The following is a 26029-nucleotide window of genomic DNA, read 5'->3' as shown; positions in this document are numbered from 1 at the left end:
CTCCCTCTCCCTCTCCCTCTCCCTCTCTCTCTTTCTCTCTCTCTCTCTCTATATATATATAGTAAAGAATGAAGTCTTGTCATTTGCAGCCACAAGGAAGGACCTGGTGGGTATTATGCTAAGTGAAATAAGTGAGAGAAAAATAAATACCATGTGGTTTCAGTTATTTGTGGAATCTAAAAAACAAAATGAACAAATGAAACAGAACAGAAACAGAGTTATAGATAGGACAAACTAGTAGTTGTCAGGGGAAGAGGGGGTCAGGGGATGGACTAAACAGGTGAAGGAGGATTAATAGGTACAAACTTCCAGCTATAAAATAAATAAGCCATGGGGATGTAATGTACACATAGAGAATATTGTCAATAATATGGTAACAACTGTATGGTGATGGATGGTCACTGGTCTTATTGTGGTTATTTCATAATGAATAAAAATGTCAAATCATGTACAGCTGAAACTAATATGATATTTAATGCTAATTATAATTCAATAAAAAGTGTTTAGAGATTGAATTTTAAAAAATTACTCTGACTGAAAGTGGAGTAGGGAAATGGAGGAAGAAAAAAACAAGGTAGGGAGAAAGTCTGGCCCTCAAGTAATCTCAAACATTCTTTTAGATTACTCTTCCTAATTTCTTTTAATTTCCTATTTTAACTAGTTGATCCTATCACCTATGAGATAAAATCCAGGCTGATGGTCAAGGCTTTCTACACCTGCCCTCTAGCCTTATCTCCTAGCTTTTTAGCCCTGTCTTGTATGCCTCAATTTAGCCTCCTCTAGCCAAACTAATCTACTCGTTGTGCCTCCAAACATTCCATATTTACCCTGCATGTAAATATTCATACTGCCTTCTATTTCTGGAGTGATGCCTGGAATAATGTTTTCTTTTTTCAACTTTTCAAATCCTGCCTATCTCTCAGAACCCAATTCAAATTTCATCTTCCTCTTACATCAACCAAAAATGATGATTTCCTTTTTTTTCCTGAATGCTGATAGGGCTGTTTTACAGTTTCAGTGTTTAATTATACACTGCTTTTTATTGTCACCTAACATGATTGCAGGTACAGGAGGGCAGTTCTGAGTTTTATAGTTACCTGAATCACAGCTTCAAGCGGTTCTTAGTATACTCAAATACTTACAGAATGAATACATGAAAAACTGCTCTTTAAAATGGGTGAGATAGCATCTTTTAAAATACACATTCTTTAATAACGGATAAGCCCCAGAATACCTAACCAATTCTGTATAGCGGAATTGACAAAGTTTTATTTTACAAAAGAAAAAAAATAAAAGGAATGAAAGGCCAAGGACGTGGTAATGAAACCATCTTATTTTCCTCTACTAATTCTATTCAAAATATTCTGTTCAGTTAAAAGATATGATATCTTTGGACTCTCTGTAGAAGTTTCTAAAGAAGCCAGTTGCTATGGGGATTGTGAAGAGAAAAAATTTAAAAATATGATTAATTTATGCAAATGAAGCTACCATGTCTAAACCTGGAAGACATTTTTGAAGGATGGAGGGGGTTCTCAGAAAGAAAAATAATGTGGAAATGAATTGGTAGGGGAACATGTTATGGTTGTGGAAGTCAAGACACAGCTAAGATGGATGTTTATTTTCTTCTAGGGGAAATTGTGTGTTTACTAATAATAAGGAGGAACAAAAGAAAAGTTAAATCAGAGGGCTGGAGAGACTGAATGGTTTTCTTTTTACCTACGACAAGTTCTTACGTACAAAGAAAACTTATAGAAGTCAAAGCCAGTAGTTGAAAAGGAGTCTGCTGGGACTTTGAACCAAGCCAAATCAGCGTCTTTCACTGTTTCATATCCCTCTACCACTCTTAAGAATATGAGTCCCACATTACAAAAATAAAAAGCCCATTCTTTTTCTTACAAGGACAGTTATATGTTTGTAGCTATTCTGTTATTTTATTTATTTGTAGTAAGTTTTGCAGATGTTAAAATGCATTTTGCCTTTTGGAGAAATTTTTCCTCTTACAACTTTACAAAAGAAACAAAAAAACTTGCCCTCCTAGATTACTGCCTGTTTGCTCTGAGTATGCCTGAAAAAGCAATGACAGATGCATTCAGCCTTGTACCCTCACCAGATGGTGTAGGTTGATGGAGAGTGAAATTTTAATTCTGATGCTGGTTCTGAGTCCTTCTCTGGTGTTCTTGCCACAGTTGGAAATTCCTGGCTAGAGGACATGGACAAGCCAGGGCAGGGTTATTCGTGACAAAAGTGAACAATTAAAGAAATGAGGGTTTTCTTTTTCATTCCCTGTAAGGTATAGAAGGAAAAGAGAACTAGCAATGATGTTTTGTGATAAAGAGGAAAAGAACTGAATTAGAGATTAGATTCCTTTGATTAAAAAATTCTTTAGTTTTCAAATTAAGCATATTACAAAAGTAATATATTTTATTGTAACCAATACAAAAATATAGAAATGTACTAAGTAGAGAAATGAGTCTTACTTGCTTCATTCCCCCAACTCCCATTCCTCAGAGGCAACTTCTATTAAATCCTTTGGCTTTAAAAGTTTGCAATAGGAAAATACTTTTTAAATAACCTTTACATCTGTTGAGTTGTTTTAAGAAAGGTACCTGTTTCTGATAGTAAGAAGGCATTGCAAAGTGTTATAATCTCTTTTCCTTCTCAAATAGTATTTGTTTTGTTGTTTTGTTCTGTTTTTCTGTTTCATGAGAAGGTTTCACCATGACTTACTACCACCATTGGGTGGCAGCCTAAATTGCAACCCCTTAAGAAGTCAAGTCATCCTTGGCATTGGGTTCTGTGAAATTCATCTGAGAAATGACAACTTTGTACAGATGTTTTTAAAGGAAGAGTTGAATAAATTTTTCCTCTTGTTCTGATAGAGAGAGAAAGGGAGTGAGAGAGAGAGAGAGACAGAGAGACAGAGAGACAGAGAGAGACAGAGAGAGAGAATGAGAATGCAGCTGAGCAAAGGAAATATCTAGTGACCAGACAGATGCCTGGGAGAAAATCCTCTCTTCCATTAAGCCATTTGCTCCTGCGCATCTACTCTCAACAGCTTGAGAGCCACTGAACCCCCTTAACTCTGTGAGGATCAAATGAGATAACATGTGAAAACACCTTACCAAATGTACAAAGCTGTGCAGATGTGAAAGATGGTTATTATTACAGCATGGATGCAGGTTGCTTTTATAGCCACTTTTATTGGCATGGTTGCTTTTTAAATGGAGTCATCTGTGTGAATTAACAAACACAAACCCAGATCTGTAAAAACTATTGCACATGTTTATTTTCTTTAAAGTCACTTAAACCCAAATCTAGGTAAAATCTCATCATACTTCTGGGCTGGCAGGAATTAAGTCTAAATATTTGTGTAGTGCTCTCTTGTCCCAAACATTGTGCAAAGATTCAGGATCTTAAATGGTGCCAAACCATAGTGAAGATCATAGCTCTTGTCATTGATCATTGGCTCTCACTGGATAATATGGAGATGGCCATTGTCCAGCTAGCTTGGTCCTACTAGACTCTGCTCCTCCACTGTTTCTAGTTCATGCTTGGTGTTAGGAATCTTTGAAAGGACTGGGGGGCCAACCATTCAGCCTCTCTGGGTGCACCACACAGACACCCTCTTGTCTTGCCAGGTTCTGTGTCTCACTGCACCTTCTGAATCCTGACCTCTTTCCAATATTGAGAAAACTTTTCCTTTTCCCTTTTGCTGCCCTAGAAGGTACTCTGGCTATCCCATCTGCCTTCAGCCCACATGGACCTACCTCTTCAGTGAGTGTAGACATTGCCAAGAGTCAGGAAGAGCTGTAGAATCCAAGCAGCTTGTGTTCTGTGCCCTTTAAGATATTAAGCGTTTGTCTGCCTTCTTGAAACTATTGAGGTGTACATAGAGCAAAATACAAATCAAAGATTCAAAAAATTATTCTACTCCAGTGGCATAACAAAGGCCTCCTCTTGGCTTCAGCAGGGCAGACTTTTGGTGAGTACACTCCAGATTGTATGTCTTTTTATCTGGGTGAATAAAGCACACAACATTATCTTCTTGATTTTTTTGGCTGTACATAGACTAAACTGTTTTTCTGTTTTCAACCAGCTGCTATAATTTCAACATAAGAGAAAAAACACTTCTTCATTAACTCTAAAAAGCAATAATTATAATAGTTTATAATTTACACCTGTTGATAAATATCCCCATAACATTAGTGAACACTGCTTCTCTGGGCTGGTTATTGTATTTGGATTTTTATAGCAACATTCAAACTACAAGGAAGCTAAGTTGTTTTTTGTTTGTGCTGTTTAGGGGATGGGTGTTGGGAACCATTGGTTTTGTTGATTAAACTAATCAGAAATTAATTGCTGTAAGTTAAATGCATAGCTGTTTGGAATTTAATAGCTAAATTTTAAGGATAGAAAATATTAAAAAATTTTTAATATGGAAAATTTCAGAAATATTTAAAAGTACAGAGAAGAGAATAGTCTAACACTCATATACTCACCAACCAGCTTAATTATTAACTCATGGCCAATCTTGTTTTATTTTTATCCCCTCATTTTCCTTCTCTCTATCCCTTTTCCAGTTATTTTGAAGCCAATCCTAGGCATCATATAATTTATCTGTAAATATTTCAGTAGATATCTCTAAATGGTAAAGGACTTAAAAAAATCAACATAATCTTAACGCAGTCATTGCTCTTAAAAGTTAAACAGTGATGAAAGAACACTTTGTGTCCTTATCTTGTCTCTTTATTTAAAATTTACTATTAAATTTATGTCAACAGCATAAATCTTCACACACTAACATATACTGAAGGATATCCTGGATATGTTGTTAAGTGAAAGTGCAAATATTAGAATAATTTTTATAACATGGTTCAATTTCTATTTTAACATATTATAAATAACTACATCTGTTTTTGTTTAAACATATAAAGGGATAGACACATATAAAATGAAGAACAAAACTGTTTCTCAAACCAAGAGCAGTTGTGACTTTTAAAATAAGAATAATCACAGTTGGTATTGGAGATGGGTATAGGACTCACTTTGAACCTATTCTTTAGTGTTTTTTATTTATAAAATATATGTGTATTACTTTTGGAATTAAGTTTTCAAAAAAGAATTCATGAAAGGGAGAACTTAAATTATGTCAGTATGAGAAATGAGAGACATTCTCAGATCAGGATGTCCTGTCCAAATATTGTCCTTCAGTTGGATAATCTCACTCCTGGGTTAATAAGAGTAGCAGCTATCATGTACAGAGTGTTGGCTATGTGCCAGACACTTTGACAAATGCTTTCAATCTGATTGTTTCTCACCATAACCCGTTGAGGTGGGTATTCCCATTTCATATAGGAAGAAACATGATCTTGATCAGTTAAATAGCTTGAGAGTTTGGAAGAGGCTGACCTGGCTTGGAAGTGAGGTGGTGGGACTCCCCTGCCCATGTACTTCATTGATCATTCCACTTCACTTAGAACTGAAGGAGTCACTGTTATAGAATGAGTTTTGTTATTTCAATTTATACTTGTTGAACTCTTTTGTTGCTTAGTGTCCACATTAGCTTAATTTTTTTTTTTTTTTTTTGCGGTACGCGGGCCTCTCACTGCTGTGGCCTCTCCCGTTGCGGAGCACAGGCTCTGGACGCACAGGATCAGCGGCCATGGCTCACAGGCCCAGCCGCTCCGCAGCATGTGGGATCCTCCCAGACCGGGGCACGAACCCGCGTCCCCTGCATCGGCAGGTGGACTCTTCAACCACTGCGCCACCAGTGGTTAATTTTTATTTTACTATAAAATTTTATTTTTTTTTCACTATAATTTTTATTTTACTATATTTTATTTTTATTTTACTTAATTTTTATTTTACTATATTTTATTTTATTTTACTATAAACTCAATAGCTCAGGCAAGACCAAGTAGTAATGCCTCTCATTTCCCCCCTTATCTGTAGAGTCTGGCCTGAAGGACTAAGGGGAGAAACAACCTCAAAAGAACTTCATGCTTTTCTGATATGAGAAACATTTAAATAATAGTAGGCAGGTGGTTCTTGTCAATAGTGGCTTTCTGTGCAGTTATCCAGCAGTCTAACTTTTCTTTCTTGCTGAAAATTGTTATAAAGCTCTTCTTCATTTATCTGTTCCATAAACAGGACAAAGGGATTACAAGTGTATGGGAATAGAAGTGCCCAGCACTTTTATTTGGGATACATTTCAAATCATAGATGTAGACAAGCTATAACTATCTTTTAAAAAAAGTTGTATGGTTTAGTCCTTGCATACTGTAGCAAATTTATTTTTCACAACTTTACCTTAGTATTCACGATGCTTTGGGCTTTTTCAAGTCTTTTTGTTGTTGTTGTTCAGGAATAACAAATTAACTTTATTATGTAACATAAAAAATGCAATAGGAAAGCAAAATAGCCTATATAACAAAATACATACACACATACTATGATACATAAATTATTTATGTTTTCTAAACAGCATTATATCCCTTACCTACTAGGGATAATTGAGATATGACTGAGTATCCAAAAGAAAACTGTCTCTAACTAAGGAAAATTGATCCTTACAAAAATTGGCTGAAATTATTCAAGTAATTTTTTAAAAAGGTGAGTGTTTTGAAACTTTCTATACTTTGCACTCCTTTTTTCTATCCATCCTGTCAGGGAGCCATAGGAGCTTAAAAGATTTTTGAGAAAATGCCCGTCTTCCAGAACTTAGACCACTTGATGTCCCTCTTTACACACAGTGAAAAAGTACAGCGAGTATGAACTACTTCACACACTGCAGGAAGATACTGTCCAATCCTGCTTGTATTATTAAAATAAGATTTGAGACTTTAATCATTTAGATTTAAATTTTTGCTCTTCAGGTAAGCTGAATGGTAGGTCACTCTAGTGGGTAGTTCACAGTGTTTGGTGAAATAAATTTAATATTAATTCTTCTCCAAATGTATAGCTCTACTCTGTGTCTCTGTATGGATACTCCAAAGAGGTACATTGAGGAATCTTACAAGTACTTTTTTTTTAAAAAACATCTTTATTGGAGTATAATTGCTTTATAATGGTGTGTTAGTTTCTGCTTTATAGCAACGTGAATCCGCTATACATATACATAAAAATATGGAACGCTTCACGAATTTGCATGTCATTCTTGCACAGGGACCATGCTAATCTTCTCCGTATCGTTCCAATTTTAGTATATGTGCTGCCGAAGCGAGCACACAAGTACTTATAATTATGTTTGGTGAGATGGTTTAAAATCAATTATAACTCCTTTAGGAGGTCCTGGGGGACGTTTTGCTCTGAAGGGGGAAGAATTTTCCGCCGCCTAATGTCAGGAAATGTACATGCTTTGGAAGCTCTTTAGTTAGTTCAGAAACCATATTGTAGGAAAGCCAGTTCTCTAACCTGCCCTCTAGGTAGGTATCACATCAGTGTCCGGGGAAATTCGTGAGTTTAGGACTGATAAACTGCAACCTTATTCCTCCAAGGAGATGTATTTTTCCTGTGACTTACATACCATGATTGGTTTTTTAGTTAATTCTTCCTCTGGATTATCTTGCAGTTGTTGCTAGAAAGTAAGTGTCCAGATATGGGTGTTTGGTTGTGTGATAAATGTAACTTTAATATAAAGCATTTGGCAGAGGAAGATTCTGTAAGGTCATGGTTTTCATGATGTTTTAAGTGTTAGGACTGGAAATTTTCTTAAAGATCTCTACTCAACTCTTTAACTCATTAGGAAACTGTGGCTCCAACAAAGTTAAGCAGCTAGTGGCAATTCCAGGACTAGAGAGATCATGTTGAACCATGGCTAGGTGTTTTGGCTCTGAAGTCCCACAGTGCACCCCTGCCACTTATTAGCTGTGTGACCTTGTGCAAGTCAAATCACCTCTCTGTGCTTCAGTTTCCACATCTGAAAATGGGATAGTCTTAGTACATAGTTTGCAGGGATATTATAAGGATTAAATAAATGAATATGAGTTAAACATTTAGTACAGTGCCTGGTGTACATTGAGTACTGAATAAATGCTGTTAGAATTAGAATTCATGTTTCTTACCTCTCAGTTGATTGCTTTATAGTTGTGCCACATTGTTTCTCCTGACATCCCTTAAATATATTTGATATAGCATTCAAAATGTTTCATTAGTGTTATTTCTCATTAGAATTGATAAAATATTTTTAAAAAGAACACATATTTAACAAGTATCATGACTATTTTTTTTCCGTGTGAGAGATGGCTATGTAATAAATGAAGAATTTGGAATGAAATGAAAAACTTAAATGATGTATGTCTGAGTATATTCAGATAGTATTTTATTATTCCTTTTTTTTGAATTTTATTTTATTTTATTTTATACAGCAGATTCTTATTATTTATTCATTTTATACATATTAGTATATAGATGTCAATCCCAATCTCCCAATTCATCACACACACCCCCAACCCCCCCACCGCTTTCACGCCTTGGTGTCCATACATTTGTTTTCTATATCTGTGTCTCAATTTCTGGCCTGCAAACCGGTTCATCTGTACCATTTTTCTAGGCTCCACATATATGCGTTAATATACGATATTTGTTTTTCTCTTTCTGACTTACTTCACTCTGTATGACAGTATCTAGATTCATCCACGTCTCTACAAATGACTCAACTTTGTTCCTTTTTCTGGCCTAGTAATATTCCATTGCATATATGTACCACATCTTCTTTATCCATTTATCTGTCGATGGGCATTTAGGTTGCTTCCATAACCTGCCTATTGTAAATAATGCTGCAGTGAACATTGGGGTGCATGTGTCTTTTTGAATTATGGTTTTCTCTGGGTATACACACAGTAGTGGGGATTGCTGGGTCATATGGTAATTCTATTTTTAGTTTTTTAAGGAACCTCCATACTGTTCTCCATAGTGGCTGTATCAATTTACATTCCCACCAACAGTGCAAGAGCGTTCCCTTAACTCCACACTCCCTCCAGCATTTGTTGTTTGTAGATTTTCTGATGATGCCCATTCTAACTGGTGTGAGGTGATACCTCATTGTAGTGTTGATTTGCATTGCTCTAATAATTAGTAATGTTGAGCAGCTTTTCATGTGCTTCTTGGCCATCTGTATGTCTTCTTTGGAGAAATGTCTACTTAGGTTTCTGCCAATTTTTTGATTGGGTTGTTTGTTTTTTTAATATTGAGCTGCATGAGCTGTTTATATATTTTGGAGATTAATCCTTTGTCCGTTGATTCATTTGCAAATATTTTCTCCCATTCTGAGGGTTGTCTTTTCATCTTGTTTGTAGTTTCCTTTGCTTTGCAAAAGCTTTTAAGTTTCATTAGGTCCCATTTGTTTATTTTTGTTTTTATTTCCATTACTCTAGGAGGTGGATCAAAAAAGATCTGGCTGTGATTTATGTCAAAGAGTGTTCTTCCTATGTTTTCCTCTAAGAGTTTTATAGTGTCCGGTCTTACATTTAGGCCTCTAACCCATTTTGAGTTTATTTCTGTGTATGGTGTTAGGGAGTGTTCTAATTTCATTCTTTTACATGTAGCTGTCCAGTTTTCCCAGCACCACTTATTGAAGAGACTGTCTTTTCTTCATTGTATATCCTTGCCTCCTTTGTCATAGATTAGTTGACCATAGGTGTGTGGGTTTATCTCTGGGCTTTCTATCCTGTTCCATTGATCTATATTTCTCTTTTTGTGCCAGTACCATATTGTCTTGATTACTGTAGCTTTGTAGTATAGTCTGAAGTCAGGGAGTCTGATTCCTCCAGCTCCGTTTTTGCCCCTCAAGACTGCTTTGGCCATTTGGGGTCTTTTGTGATTCCATACAAATTTTAAGAGTTTTTGTTCTAGCTCTGTAAAAAATGCCATTGGTAATTTGATAGGGATTGCATTGAATCTGTAGATTGCTTTGGGTAGTATAGTCATTTTTACAATATTGATTCTTCCAATCCAAGAACATGGTATATGTCTCCATCTGTTGGTATCATCTTTAATTTCTTTCATCAGTGTCTTATAGTTTTCTGCATACAGGTCTTTTGTTTCTCTAGGTAGGTTTATTCCTAGGTATTTTATTCTTTTTGTTGCAGTGGTAAATGGGAGTGTTTCCTTAATTTCTCTTTCAGATTTTTCATCATTAGTGTATAGGAATGCAAGAGATTTCTGTGCATTAATTTTGTATCCTGTAACTTTACCAAATTCATTGATTAGCTCTAGTAGCTTTCTGGTGGCATCTTTAGGATTCTCTATGTCTAGTATCATGTCATCTGCAAACAGTGACAGCTTTACTTCTTCTTTTCCAAATGGATTCCTTTTATTTCTTTTTCTTCTCTGATTGCTGTGGCTAAAACTTCCAAAACTATGTTGAATAATAGTGGTGAGAGTGGGCAACCTTGTCTTCTTCCTGATCTTAGTGGAAATGGTTTCAGTTTTTCACCATTTAGGACGATGTTGGCTGTGGGTTTGTCATATATGGCCTTTATTACGTTGAGGAAAGTTCCCTCTATGCCTACTTTCTGGAGGGTTTTTATCATAAATGAGTGTTGAATTTTGTCAAAAGCTTTCTTGGCATCTACTGAGATGATCATAATGGTTTTTCTCCTTCAATTTGTTAATATGCTGTATCACATTGATTGACTTGCGTATATTGAAGAATCCTTGCATTCCTGGGATAAACCCCATTTGGTCATGGTGTATGATCCTTTTAATGTGCTGTTGGATTGTGTTTGCTAGTATTTTGTTGAGGATTTTTGCATCTATGTTCATCAGAGATATTGGCCTGTAGTTTTCTTTCTTTGTGACATTTTTGGTTTTGTTATCAGGGTGATGGTGGCCTCGTAGAATGAGTTTGGGAGTGTTCTTCCCTCTGATATATTTTGGAAGAGTTTGAGAAGGATAGGTGTTAGCTCTTCTCTAAATGTTTGATAGAATTCGCCTGTGAAGCCATCTGGTCCTGGGCTTTTGTTTGTTGGAAGATTTTTAATCACAGTTTCAATTTCAGTGCTTGTGATTGGACTGTTCATATCTTCTATTTCTTCCTGTTTCAGTCTCGGAAGGTTGTGCATTTCTAAGAATTTGTCCATTTCTTCCAGGTTGTCCATTTTATTGGCATAGAGTTGCTTTTAGTAATCTCTCATGATCCTTTGCATTTCTGCAGTGTCAGTTGTTACTTCTCCTTTTTCATTTCTAATTCTATTGATTTGAGTCTTCTCCCTTTTTTTCTGGATGAGTCTGGCTAATGGTTTATCAATTTTGTTTATCTTGTCAAAGAACCAGCTTTTAGTTTTATTGATCTTTGCTATTGTTTCCTTCATTTCTTTTTCATTTATTTGTGACCTGATCTTTATGATTTTTTTTCCTTCTCCTAACTTTGGGTTTTTGTTGTTCTTCTTTCTCTAATTGCTTTAGGTATAAGGTTAGGTTGTTTGTTTGAGATGTTTCTTGTTTCTTAAGGTAGGATTTTATTGCTATAAACTTCCCTCCTAGAATTGCTTTTGCTGCATCCCATAGGTTTTGGGTCGTCGTGTTTTCATTGTCATTTGTTTCTAGGTATTTTTTGATTTCCTCTTTGATTTCTTCAGTGATCTCTTGGTTATTAAGTAATGTATTGTTTAGCCTCCATGTGTTTGTATTTTTTACATATTCTTTTCCTGTAATTGATACCTAGTCTCATAGCGTTGTGTTTGTAAAAGATACTTGATATGATTTCAATTTTCTTAAATATACCAAGGCTTGATTTGTGACCCAAGGTGTGATCTATCCTGGAGAATGTTCCATGAGCACTTGAGAAGAATGTGTATTCTGTTGTTTTTGGATGGAATGTCCTATAAATATCAATTAAGTCCATCTTGTTTAATGTTTCAGTTAAAGCTTGTGTTTCCTTATTTATTTTCATTTTGGATGATTTGTCCACTGGTGAAAGTGGGATGTTAAAGTCCCCTCCTATGATTGTGTTACTGTCGATTTCCCCTTTTATGGCTGTTAGCATTTTCCTTATGTATTGCGGTGCTCCTATGTTGGGTGCATAAATATTTACAATTGTTATATCTTCTTATTGGATTGATCCCTTGATCATTATGTAGTGTCCTTCTTTGTCTCTTGTAATAGTCTTTATTTTAATGTCTATTTTGTCTGATATGAGAATTGCTACTCCAGCTTTCTTTTGATTTCCATTCACATGGAATATCTTTTTCCATCCCCTCACTTTCAGTGTGTATGTGTCCCTAGGTCTGAAGTGGGTCTCTTGTAGACAGCATATATACGGGTCTTGTTTTTGTATCCATTCAGGCAGTCTATGTCTTTTGGTTGGAGCATTTAGTCCATTTACATTTAAGGTAATTATGGATATGTATGTTTCTATTACCATTTTCTTAATTGTTTTGGGTTTGTTATTGTAGTTCTTTTCCTTCTTTTGTGTTTCCTGCCTAGAGAATTTCCTTTCGCATTTGTTGTAAAGCTGGTTTGGTGGTGCTGAATTCTCTTAGCTTGTCTCTAAGGGTTTTAATTTCTCCGTAGAATCTGAATGAGATCCTTGCTGGGTAGAGTTATCTTGGTTGTAGCTTTTTCCGTTTCATCACTTTAAATATGTCCTGCCACTCCCTTCTGGCTTGCAGAGTTTCTGTTGAAAGATCAGCTGTTAATATTATGGGGATTCCCTTGTGTGTTATTTGTTGTTTTTCCCTTGCTGCTTTTAATATTTTTTCTTTGTATTTAACTTTTTATATTTTGATTAATATGTGTCTTGGCATGTTTGTCCTTGGATTTATCCTGTATGGCACTCTCTGTGCTTCCTAGACTTGATTAACTATTTCCTTTCCCGTATTAGGGAATTTTTCAACTATAATCTCTTGAAATATTTTCTCAGTTCCTTTCTTTTCCTCTTCTTCCTCTGGTCCCCTATAATTTGAATGTTGGTGTGTTTAATGTTGTCCCAGAGGTCTATGACACTGTCCTCAATTCTTTTCATTCTTTTTTCTTTATTCTGCTCTGCAGTAGTTATTTCCACTATTTTATCTTCCAGGTCACTTATCCGTTCTTCTGCCTCATTTATTCTGCTATTGATCCATTCTAGAGAATTTTTAGTTTCATTTATTGTGTTGTTCATCACTTTTTGTTTGCTCTTTAGTTCTTCTAGGTCCTTTTTAAACGTTTTTTGTCGTTTCTCCGTTCTATTTCCAAGATTTTTGATCATCTTTACTATCATTATTCTGAATTCTTTTTCCGGTAGACTGCCTATTTCCTCTTCATTTGTTAGATCTGGTGGCTTTTTGCCTTGCTCCTTCATCTTCTGTGTGTTTCTCTGTCTTCTCATTTTGGTTAACTTACTATGTTTGGGGTCTCCTTTTCGCAGGTGCATGTTCGTAGTTCCTGTCGTTTTTGGTGTCTGTCCCCAGTGGCTGAGGTTGGTTCAGTGGGTTGTGTAGGCTTCCTGGTGGAGGGGACTAGTGCCTGTGTTCTGGTGGATGAGGCTGGATCTTGTCTTTCTGGTGGGCAGGTCCACGTCTGGTGGTGTGTTTTGCGGTGTTTGTGTCCTTATTATGATTTTAGGCAGCCTCTCTGCTGATGGATGGGGTTGTGTTCCTGTCTTGCTAGTTTTTTGTCATAGGGTGTCCAGCACTGTAGCTTGCTGGTTGTTGAACAGAGCTGGGTCTTGGCATTGAGATGGAGATCTCTGGGAGATTTTCACCATGTGATATTATGTGGAGCTGGGAGGTCTCTTGTGGACCAGGGTTCTGAACTTGGCTCTCCCACCTCAGAGGCACAGCCCTGATGCCTGGCTGGAGCACCAAGAGCCTGTCACCCACACGGCTCAGATTAAAAGGGAGAAAAGAAAGAAAGAAAGAAAGAAGATAAAATAAAGTAAAATAAAATAAAGTTATTAAAGTAAAAAATAATTATTAAAAACATTTTTAAAGTAAAAAAAAAAAAAAAGGAGAGAAAGAAGAGAGCAACCAAACCAAAAAACAAATCCACCAATGATAACAAGTGCTAAAAACTATACTAAAAACAAACAAACAAACAAAAAACCCTGACAGAACCCTAGGACAAATGGTAAAAGCAAAGCTATACAGAGAAAATCACACACGGAAGCATACACATACACACTCACAAAAAGAGAAAAAGGGAAAAAAAAATATATCATTTCCCCCGAAGTCCACCTCCTCAATTTGGGATGATTCGTTGTCTATTCAGGTATTCCACAGATGCAGGTACATCACATTGATTGTGGAGATTTAATCCGCTGCTCCTGAGGCTGCTGGGAGAGATTTCCCTTTCTCTTCTTTGTTCGCACAGCTGCTGGGGTTCAGCTTTGGATTTGGCCCGCCCTCTGCGTGTAGGTCACCTAAGGGCATCTGTTCTTCGCTCAGACAGGACGGGGTTAAAGGAGCAGCTGATTAGGGGGCTCTGGCTCACTCAGGCCGGGGGGGAGGGAGGGGTACGGAGTTTGGGGCGAGCCTGCAGCGGCAGAAGCCGGCGTGACTTTGCACCAGCCTGAGGTGCACTGTGTGTTCCCCCGGGGAAGTTGTCCCTGCATCACGGGACCCTGGCAGTGGTGGGCTGCACAGGGTCCCGGGAGGGGAGTTGTGGAGAGTGACCTGTGCTTGCAGACAGGCTTCTTGGTGGCGGCAGCAGCAGCCTTAGCATCTCATGCCCGTCTCTGGTGTCCTCGCCGATAGCCTCGGGTAGCGCCCATCTCTGGAGCTCCTTTAAGTGGCACTCTTAAAATCCCGTCTCCTCGAGCACTAGGAAACAAAGAGCCAAGAAAGAAAGAGTCTCTTGCCTCTTCGGGAGCTCCAGAATTTTTCCTGGACTCCCTCCCGGTAGCTGTGACGGTCTATCCCCTTCAGGCTGTGTTCACGCAGCCAACCCCCGTCCTCTGCCTGGGATCTGACCTCTGAAGCCGGAGCCTCAGCTCCCAGCCCCCGCCCGCCCTGGCGGGTGAGCAGACAGGCCTCTCGGGCTGGTGAGTGCTGGTCGGCACCGATCCTCTGTGCGGGGATCTCTCCGCTTTGCTCTCCGCACCCTGTTGCTGCGCTCTCCTCCGTGGTTCGGACGCTCCCCCCTCCGCCACCCACAGTCTCCGCCCGCGAAGGGGCTTCCTAGTGTGTGGAAACCTTTCCTCCTTCACAACTCCCTCCCACTGGTGCAGGTCCCGTCCCTATTCTTTTGTCTCTGTTTTTTCTTTTTTCTTTTGCGCTACCCAGGTACGTGGGGAGTTTCTTGCCTTTTGGGAGGTCTGAGGTCTTCTGACAGTGTTCTGTAGGAGTTGTTCCTACATGTAGATGTTTTTCTGATGTATTTGTGGGGAGGAAGGTGATCTCCACGTCTTACTCTTCTGCCATCTTGAAGCTCCGCCCTGAGTCCTTCTTGATGCTGTTGAATTACTCAGTGAACTCACTGGAGCTATTCTACCTCTGGACGTCCTGTTTTGTGATATAGTAAAAGTCATTGTTTAAGCCAATTTTACTCAGCCTTCTACTATTTTTAATGGAAACATGCTAATTGATACAATGTAAAGTCATGTAATTGTAATTCTGGTTTCTGTGTATTCTTTAATCGTAGTTGCCAGAATGAGCTGAAGTCTGAAAATTGCTCCACAGGACCAGGCATAGCATGGGCCTCTTCTCTTGTTGTTTCACTTGCCAATGACCACTATCTTGATAACTGTAAGTATTTGAACTTACATTAACCAGTTATATTTCTTTATACCTTGAGTTAATGTTTTAGGTACAATTATGTAAATATTAAATTATAAAATTATTAATCTCATAGGATCCCATTTTGCTGCAATTTCATTTCCTCTCTTAAGTTCTTTGGATATCGTCATTCTGGGGCCAACCTGAATGGGGGATTACTTCAGATAGTATAAGGAATGCTATAGATCTTTTGTTACATTAGCACAGCCATCGCCTTTGAATTGACATAGTGTTTTCCTAATGGAAATGTGCCTTAAAATGTGTCTTAGGTCTTAAAAATGTGTCTTAGGCATCTTAAAATTAACTTTCCTCCTTTTTTTTTAAAGTCATGAGGACAAAATCATGCACTAGCAGCTGTAGATTAAGAAGACTGAACATATGTGAATTGGGATTCATGTTGTGATAAATGAAACAAAAAATTAACTTGACATATATTTCAGATATATTTAATTTTTCTGCTGGATGATTACTAGACATAGGTGTTCATTCATTCATGTAAATCACCAGGGTTACAATTTATAGGAGCCTTATAAAATAAATACAGTTGGATAATGATCAACTCTATAAGGAGGCCTTACCACCTTTAGGAAATCTTCCTTAATTAATTTCACTCCTGAATAAGACACTCCGTTTTGGCTACTATCTCTTTACACACTCTTACTGTGTATAGTTACTGACCGAGTAGTATCCCCGTTTCACAGTAAAGGGGGAGTAACCTTTCTTTTAAGGAGGTTCCATGAAGAGATTTGTCATTAGCAACCAGACCACGAATTTAGAGGATGGGGGTCTCAGTTAAGGGTGACAGTGTACCCTTAGGTATTTTATCAGTCATCTAGGCAAAGTAAACTGTGAATGAGCTGCACAGATGGGGCCTGTTCAGAGAGACCCTTAGGAAAGTACTCACGTGGGACCCGGGCCCTTGGCATTGCAGTATAGTGATTTCTTCTTTTCTTGGTGTTCTGTAGACTAATAGATTATGATCACTGTTCTTAATCAAAGAACAGCACCGCTATTCCCCTTTCTGGTAGAAAGGCTGCTGTATATTTAGAACGAGGAGGAAGAAAAGAAATATCTGCATAAAGCTTAAGAAATACCTGCTTAAAGCCTGTTAATTGAGAACACCTGCTTGCCAGCACTTTTAGTAGGTATGTCTGTAGAGAGAGACTGGGAAGAAACTGTTCTTTCCTGTTCCATATAAGGCAAAACAAAGGTGTGAAGGATGTCACTGTGGGTTTTCGATTTCTGTCCATAGACAAGTCAAAACCTTTTTCAGGATTCTGTCTACTTTCTGGGAAAACTTCCTCCAATTCAGTCCCTATAGAAACTCACCTGTAGGGGTGAAATGTCTTTTCATTTTCTGCTTCACTCCCTAATTGAGCAATACCAGCTTTGGATGATTAAAATTCTTTCACTTTCAGGCAGACTTCTGGAAGTACTATGAGTAATATTGAGATATTATTTGGCATTTCATTTGATAGGAAATAAAAATCATGTGAGTCTCAATCTTCTGGCATCCTGAAATTTCCACCCCATCTTGATATAAAGAATTAAAGTACAGTTTATGCTGGAGATGAGAGGTTTCCATAATCTGGGAGAATATTAGGACAGGCCGTAAAAATTCTGTCTTTAATGGCGTCCATGAGGCCCACAGCCTCAGATTAGTGTTGAATCACTAGCTCCTTTGGGGAATAAGAATGTGAATATTTGTTGGGACCAAGGGGTTTATGTAGCTATTATGATGGACTCCATAAGCTTGACTGCTTTTTATGCATCTTACACAAAGTGAAATAGTAAAGTCTTTTTGAAAATTTTAGTGTGTCTCATTTGTATTAAGGAGTGCCAAGAAAACTCTGTGTGTGTGTGTGTGTGTGTGTCTGTGAAAAATCACAGGGCAGAGCAGTGATCACTTGTTAGCCCCTCTGTCCTCTGGGAGAAACTTTTTCAAATGCTAAAAGCTTTTAAGTTCTGTGTTTCATTTCAATAAGGGAGGTGAAATTCCAATGTAGGGTCACATAAAGCCCCATCTAATTATATAATAGATCACATTCATTTCCACATTTCACAGTATTCTTACATGTTTTGCAAGTGTTTTTGTCCAGTTTGTATCCTATAATGTAAGCCTTTTTGTGAACAAATCTTCTGTATTCTAATTCTTTTGTATCTTGCACATGATATACTGCAAACTGCAGGGATTCAGTAAATCCTTATAACTTGCCAGTTTTAATTAGTAGATAAGATAGTCCTTTAGAGGTTACCAAAAAACTTTAGCAATTAACAGTAGGAGCAGCCTTAAGCTCTTTTTTTAAGGAATACATTTAGGGAAGGATGTGTAAACATTTCAGTAGCCTTAGTAGCATTCTGCCTGTGATTTCCACTTCTTAAAGTAATAGACTTATATAATTTAAGCACTTTAGCTGCTAATCTATTAAGTATATAATTGTCCTATATACATTTTCTTTTATACATCCCTGTTGACTATACCTTACTTCCTGTTTTGTTTTTCAGGATCTTTTCATTGTTAGTTCAAATGCCAGTTTTCTTGCCCAGTCAAGTAAGACATAAAGTACAGGAGGGAGGCTGGGTCTTTGGGGTATCAAGACTGCTCTTTCCCTTGGGCTCATTTGACCCATTATTTGCCTACTATCTGTGAGAGTGCACAACTGACCAACAATTGGCATTTAATGGCAACAATGAAGCCTATAGTCTCAGAGAGATGCAGGTACCCAAGGCTACAGTTGAAGGAAGAAACAAACACACCAGAATAGATGTATCTGCCTTGGTTAATAAAGATCACAGATGGAAATACTTTTTTTCCCCCTGCTGACATGCTGGGATTTTAGAACTGATGCTATTAATCAATCTGTCCTAAAACAGAAACAGTTGCAAATATGTAATATAGAGTATCCGTGGAATAGAAAACAAACCTTTAACTAAGCCTGTTTTTTTTTGAAGTTGGAAAATGTTGTCAGCCTGTTTTTGATATAATTGAAAATGTTTAGAAGCTTTCATGAAGAGTTGATTAATATATCATAATCAGAAAAGGCCGTTTTCACTGTTGGTGGGAATGTAAATTGATACAGCCACTATGAAGAACAGTATGGAGGTTCCTTAAAAAATGAAAAATAGAACTACCATATAACCCAGCAAACCCACTACTGGGTATATACCCTGAGAAAACCATAATTCAAAAAGAGTCATGTACCACAGTGTTCATTGCAGCTCTATTTACAATAGCCAGGACATGGAAGCAACCTAAGTGTCCATTGACAGATGAATGGATAAAGATGTGGCACATATATACAATGGAATATTACTCAGCCATAAAAAGAAATTGAGTTATCTGTAGTGAGGTGGATGGACCTAGAGACTGTCATACAGAGTGAAGTAAATCAGAAAGAGAAAAACAAATACTGTATGGAATCTTATTTTAAAAATCCATATATATGGAATCTTAAAAAAAAAATGGTTCTGAAGAACCTAGGGGCAGGACTGGACTAAAGATGCAGATGTAGAGAATGGACTTGAGGACACGGGGAGGGGGAAGGGTAAGCTGGGGCGAAATGTGAGAGTGGCATGGACATATATACACTACCAAATGTAAAACAGATAGCTAGTGGGAAGCAGCCGCATAGCACAAGGAGATCAGCTCGGTGCTTTGTGACCACCTAGAGGGGTGGGATAGGGAGGGTGGGAGGGAGGCTCAAGAGGGAGGAGATATGGGGATATATGTATACGTATAGTTGATTCACTTTGTTATAAAGCAGAAACCAACACAACATGGTGAAGCAATTATACTCCAATAAAGATGTTTAAAAAAAAGGCAATTTTGAGTCTAATTTTGATTGTTTACTGTGTAATACAGGATTCTTGGCTTTGAAATTCTGCCATGCAGGGAGAAAAATGACTGTCAGTGTGAAACAAAGTAGTCTCTTGAAAAGAACATGGTGTCTAGTAGGGAACAGTTCTGGAACTGTAATTCCGGAAGGAGAGAGAGCCCAGATTTGGCCAAGGGTGGGGGTGAGGGTTCTTTTGCCCCACCCGCCTCTGAAGCAAGAATACCAAGGTGGGGAGTTGGTTGGGCGGCACTCTGATCTGGAGGCTGGAGGAACCAGGATAGTTTGGGAGCTTGATTAGCTGCACAGGCTAGAGTATCCCCACAATGGTGGAAGTGATATCATGAGGGAAGTGTTGGCATAGCTTCTGTAGGAGGGCCTTGGAGTTTTACTATGCTCCAAGAAGCTTTTCTGAGGGCTGCTTGATTTTCTAAATATGAATGAATTGAAGTAGTTATATTTTTGTTCTAAGCTTTTGGAAGAAGGGGCCATAGTTCAAGAAAACTTGCTGTACTAGGAAAGAAATGAGTGAACGCTAACCAAAAGTTTCTGCCTATTTGGGTAAAAGATGAGTACTCAAGGAGAGAAAAATGCCTACCCTAGAATGATTTTACAAATTCCCTTTTCCAGGAAAGTCCTAATTTCAAATATTTTCCCCATTATTTCAATCATTGACATCTCCCAGAAACTCAGTATTCTGGTAGCTAATAGCACTATATCTGCTGGACTGTCTTTCGAACCTAGAAACAACACAAAAGTCTGTTTAGAACAACAGGTCTTGGTTTGGGGTTCAGAAAATAACGTCACTGTATGTAGAAGGAGGTGATTGAACAAAAATACACAAAATCAACTAAATTTCATACCTCATTGGGGAGATACTAAAGTATCTGGGCCAGGTTGTCGTGTAGCCTCTGCTTGAATATCTTCCCTGATAGACTGGGGAGAAGGCACCTAATTATTAGTAAGCTTTGTATCTTTAGTCAAACCTGTTTCATCTGGATCAACAGAGGATGTCCTTTTGTTTGTCGTGATGGTCCTTTTCAGATAGGCAGATGGTTATTTTATCCCTGTGAGTCTTTTCTCCCCCAGGCCAAGCTTCACCAAGCCTTATGTTCATAACAATATTTTCACCATTCTAGTGGCCTTAACACTCTACTTTGGCTGTGGTTTTCCTAGTCTAGTTTCTGCAGAATAGAACTGCATCCCCCCTCCCTTTAAAAAGTCTTGAATAATACAGTTTAATATCATTTAAGTTCATTTGACAGCCACATCTTAATGTTGTTTTATATTAAGCTTGTGGTCGATTGATGCCTCTTGGTCTGTTTCAAATAAATGAGTATTTTCCCCATCTCTTCCTTCCCGCACCATGTACCTGCATTTGACTCTTAAAATTGGCATATGGGTCTTTACCTTTATACCTAATATATATATTTTTGGAATTCTGACCTGCCATTCAAATCTGTCAAACTCTTGTAAAATTTTGATTCTTCATCTAATGTACTGGCTTTCCTGTCAGCTGCACATTTAAGTAGGTTTTTCCATGTTTTTGTAAGTGTTATCATAGTATTGTAAAAAAAGCATGCATTTTGCAGTGAGACAATCTTGGTTTTTAATCCTAGCTTCCTGTACTTGCTGTCTAATGTTGACATGTTATTGAAACTCCCCAAGCCCAGTTTCCTCATATCAAAATGAAGGTGATAACAATTTCTACCTTTTAGGTTTGTTGTGAGCATTCACAATAATATAAGTACCTGTTGCTGAGTAGGTGATGGTTTTGGTAATAATAATAATAAATGTTTTTGTGACATGGACTCAGAATCAATTCTCTTATTTTCTTTCTCCTTATCTGAGTCAAATTTAATATGTTGGATAGGGCTAAGAACAGAGCAGTAGAGCCTCTAGAGACCATTCTCTAGGTTGACATCCGTTAATTAGACAAATATTATTGAGAAATAAATATTTATTGAGCACAGCTATACTTCAGTACTATTCTAGTGATTAGGGGTATAGTGGTAAAAAAAAAAAAAACAAACAGCAAAATCCCAGCCCTCATGGAGCTGACATTCAAAAGAGCAGGGCTACCATATAACGTAGGGACATCATTCACATAGAATTTGTTGGCTCTGCAAAAGGAGGGGACATACATACATACATACATAAATATATACATACATACATACACACACACACACATCTCATAGTGTACATAATACAATGTCAGATGGTAGTAAGAGCTAGAATGCATAATGTGACATTAGCTAATTGCAAGAACTATATAGACAAATAAAACAAGGTACTCAGAGTATGATAGGGGGCAAATGCTATCTTAGATGATTAGAGAAGACCTCTCTAAGGAGGAGACATTGGGGAGAGTCCTGTTGGAGGGAGGATGAGAGCTATGCAACTCTCTGAAGGGAAAGGCTCTAGTCAGAAGGACACTGATTTATAAATTCAAGCATTTTTGGTATGAATGGTCAACCAGACATTTATTTTCTTAAAAACAATGTCTTACTTACCCATCAGATGCCAAGAGTATTAAGAGACTTTGTAAATATGCTTGCCCTAATTGATATAAACCACAGATGGATCTGAGCTTGTTTGGGGGTTTTGGGAAGGCACAGTATTTGTATTCCCTTGTTCATATGAAGGTTTTTCTCTCTCTGGTGTTTCTCTCTGAGAAGATGTACGACTTCATGGAATGTAAAGCAAAGGGGACCCCATCAGCCAGCCAGATCATCTGAGTCAACCCTGGTAACCCAAAGAGTTATAGGAGCCTCAGCCAGGTAGCTCTCACATCTCTCATGGTGTAGATGGCATCCCCACTTTCACCAGTCCTTAAACCTATAAAGAAGAGGAATGCAGGGTCTTTATTACTTTTCCCCAGTGAATTCATCCTGAATCCTAGTGATTACCACTTCCTACCACTAGTGATTACCACTTCTAAAGGCTCACAAATTGTTTATATAAACATTTTAGAGTATTACCGAGTTTCGAGGTCAAGCTTGTGGATCTGTACATCACGGAATACACCGTTCTTCTCATGTTGAAAAATTGGAATACTGTTTTTCTAGCTCCATTGCCCTGGTACCTTTTTTAGTCTCTATGTTCCCGTAAAGATTACTGACAGTGACGCTTAGATTACATCTGCAAAGTCTCTCCATACTCTGGGATGTAATTTGTTTAGGCCTGGAGGCTTGAACTCATTTAAAACAGCAAGATGGTCTCTTGCTATCACCTTACTTATCTCATACTTCAATTCCTTCTAAACTACATTTATTCAACCCTCCTGAGTTTAAAGATCATTCTCCTTGATAAAGAAGATGGAAATACAACAGAAGTTGAGATATATGACTTTCTCTTTGTTGATTGTTAATGTTGTATCATGTGCCCCAAGCAGTGAGTGTGATTTTTAGATTCATCCTTTTTACTTTGATTGTAGCTGATAAGGGGTGTGTGTGTGTTTCTGAGTTTGTGGATGAAAGGCTTAAGCATATTTCACATAAACATATTCACTACAGTGCATTGCGGGATTAACTCTCCTATCATGTTCTTTCAGTTCAACACTCCTATGCACATTTTCTCTTGTTTTAGCATTTAGTTATGAGCGAAGGCTCTGGAACCACACAGTCCAAGGGCAGATCCTGGCTGTTCCACTTCCTGTAGCAGTGAGACCATGGGCAGGTTAGTTAACCTCTCCGAACCTGATTTACCACTCCTGTAAAATGGAGGTAATAATGCTTACCTCCTAGGACTTCAGAGTCAATGATTTAATATACATAAAGTGCTTAGAATAGTGTTTGGTACATAGTAAGTGCTTATCACAACCAGCACCACCATAATCATTTCTAATGCATTCTTGTGTTCTTTCAAATATATTTAAAGAGTCTGACCTCACCCGAGAGCTTCCTGGTCAGCCACAGTTTGCCCATTCAATCCAATTTTTGTGTCTTGTGTTTCTGTGTATCCAGTACCAAACTGTGAGAATTCATAGGAATAATGATGATGTGAGGTTCTCAAAGACCATGAATCATCAAAGAAAGATTAAATTACATTTAGTGTGCTTATGGCAGCAGCAAAATAAATGGATGAATTTTTTTAAAGACTGTCATTTGAATCTGGTTTGAAATTTTAAAAAAAGGACTTTCTTCCTCATCAGGGAATTCAAGTAACCAGTACACCCATTTCCAAGCCTTCTGGCTTAGTTTGAATGCTAAAGGAAAACTTACCTTAGTCTCATATGAAGCCAAACAGATCCACAACACCTCATGGGAATCCTAAAATATTGTTTCATAACAACATGAAAAGGTAAACTTGCAATCACCAAGGGAATCCAGAGCTATCAGATCTTGGGACAATACTAGGGACTTTGGTGGAAGCTTTGATAGATTTGAGTGGTTGCTGTATGCAAGGGACTCTCCTGCCTTTATGTTTTCATGACGGATGGATTTCCTTTGTCATAACAATCATAACATTCCTGGCATTTTCTGATAGGAGAAAGAACTAAACTTACTTAACTCAGACCTTTCTTTCTTGGAGGTCTCCATTCTACAGGGTACTGACACATGTTAGAAACTTACAGAAGCAGCTCCTGCCTGGGTGGGGAGGGTTCTACAGTAGTGTAGTGATGCCTGTGATTGGTGGGTAAATCTGCCTAGTCGAGAAGTAGTGTTAGCAAGTCCATTTGTGCCCAAACATCAAGCCAAATTCTCAAATCAGTTTTATTAGTAATAATAATAAAGCTGATGTTTTGATCTGTTTGTCTGTCTTCCTTGTCTTGTTTCCCAATATATTCTTTTTTTTTATTCAAACAGAAAGTCTCAATATATTCTTAACTTGAGAACTTGATATTATTTATTGATCCTCTCTTACCTCCAATGATGCAAACAATAAGACTGAAGATAAGCAATATTCATTCTCTCCTTTCTTCAAATGTAACCAAGATATGAAACAAGACTGTCTTTAAGCAGCTTGTGCAAAAATAACCTGATTGACTTTTCCCTGGGAAAAGCTGCCCTTATTTCTACCTTTCATCAGGGTCAAACAGACAAACAAGTAAACCTAGAAACCTGTGATGAATAAGGAGCTATTTGCAGCACCTAGGCAGAGGGAAAAGCTATATTGAGCTGATTGGAAAATGACTTTCAGAGCTGGGGTGGGAAGCTAGTTTTTTAGAATAGGAGGTAGTGGAGTGTCAGTGTCCCAGGGGAAAGGTAAAGTTTGACCAGAATGAAGGGCCGAGGTCGTGTAGATGCACAAAAACTAAGATTGGAAGTTTCTTAAAATTGTTGTCTGTATAAAGATCCATGCAGTGCCTAGATGCATTTTTAATCTCTCTTAACGAGTTCATACCAAGCTTCATCCTTATTGAGCTAGAGAGAGTTAAAGAGTAGACTAGAGAGTGGAAATAAGGCAAAAGATAGCCTGGATGTACAGGAAATGGGATGGATGTGAAGAACCCAAGAAGTAGGACCAGTTTTGAAAACTAGTTGATGAGCACAATTCAAACAGATTGACCAGAAGAGCAAACCCTGGAAGTGCTATACAGGACCTTCCAGGAGTGGAAGGAAACGAGCAGAGGAAAAATTAGAGTTCTCAAGGTGGAGAACCAAGGAGAACTCCAGTGAACCACAAAGTTAATTGCAGGAAAGCCCAAAGATAGTGAGCATTCTTTGGAATTTAAATGGGAGATTGGTTTTCCTAGAGGCCAGATACCAGAGTTGAATCTAAATCCAAAATTCACGCACTATTTATTGATCAATTGATATATGCCCATCACCGTGCCGGAAACTGGTAAAAACATGGTGAGGCAACATGACCTAACTATTGCTGTCTTGGAGCTTACAATCTGGTGAGAGGTAGGGTCAATTAAGAAGTTGCAAGTGCCATGTGGTACAGGGTGCCATGGCAACACAGAGGCTGTACCTGATCCAGTAGCTGGGAGGTAGGTCAGGAAAATCTTTCTGGAGAAAGTTCCTTCTAAGCTGAGACCAAAAGGCGAGTCAGAATTAGGTGATCAAGGAAGAGCATTCCAGGCAAAATGAGTAGGAAGTGGCAAGGCCTGGGGGATGGGCAAGAAAGAGCTTCAGAGTTAGGCACTCAGAAAGCTGCAAGTGGGTCAATATCATGCTCCAGGTACTTTTTGTAGGTGGTCACTTTGCCTGAGGTTTGAGTCTGCAGAAAAAATAAAAAAGGGCCTTGGCAAGGTCTCCAGGTGGAGAATGTCCTTTGGTGTCTGTTCGTTGGGATGCAAGGGATAGAGGAATAAAAAGTGGCATTGGTGGGGGCTCCAGGCGAGTGGAGTGGGTGTTGTGAGATTCTCTGGATGCTGAGGCAATGGGCAGAGGGACAGCATGCCACTAAGTCCAGAAGAAAAGAATAATACTGCATAGGAAATTGAACCTTGTGCATGGCCAGGAAAAAAACACAGTTTAGTTTTATATGTTACATTTTAATAATAGTCATTTGTAACTGCATAATGAAATTTGAGAGCAAAAGTTCATT

At 38.0% G+C, this 26029-nt stretch overlaps 1 non-coding gene across 1 annotated transcript; it reads right to left on the bottom strand.

Annotated features, from left to right (window-relative positions):
- Positions 1–7119: 7119 nt before the first annotated feature.
- On the bottom strand, positions 7120–7226 carry LOC114890088. The gene has a single exon (XR_003792226.1). It is a non-coding gene; the product is annotated as a U6 spliceosomal RNA (small nuclear RNA).
- Between the last annotated feature and the right edge of the window lie 18803 nt (positions 7227–26029).

Source organism: Monodon monoceros, unplaced genomic scaffold (assembly GCF_005190385.1).
Source record: "Monodon monoceros isolate NGI ecotype Baffin Bay Population unplaced genomic scaffold, NGI_Narwhal_1 Super_Scaffold_10, whole genome shotgun sequence".
Taxonomy (NCBI): domain Eukaryota; kingdom Metazoa; phylum Chordata; class Mammalia; order Artiodactyla; family Monodontidae; genus Monodon; species Monodon monoceros.
Note: the sequence above shows the minus strand (reverse complement) of the source record. Positions and strands in the feature narration are given on the sequence as shown.